Below are 230 nucleotides of genomic sequence, written 5' to 3'. Positions count from 1 at the left end.
AAAACAGCATGGTCCTAACCCTGGTCTCCTCTTGTCTTGTTTTTCTCCATGGCACTTATTGCAGGATATTAAAATACAATTTGTGATGCTCCAACCAATTGAGCCACTGGCCAGGGCTGTGCTGGATTTGTTGTCTTTGGATATTGACAGTCAAATAACCATTTGTGTGATCCAAATAGCTCCAACTGTTTGTCCAAAGGTTTCCCAACAAAATGATTGATAGGTCCTTC

This window comes from Myotis davidii, unplaced genomic scaffold, assembly GCF_000327345.1.
Source record: "Myotis davidii unplaced genomic scaffold, ASM32734v1 scaffold1065, whole genome shotgun sequence".
NCBI lineage: Eukaryota > Metazoa > Chordata > Mammalia > Chiroptera > Vespertilionidae > Myotis > Myotis davidii.
The sequence above is the reverse complement of the archived record's forward strand: the minus strand, read 5'-3'. Positions refer to the sequence as shown.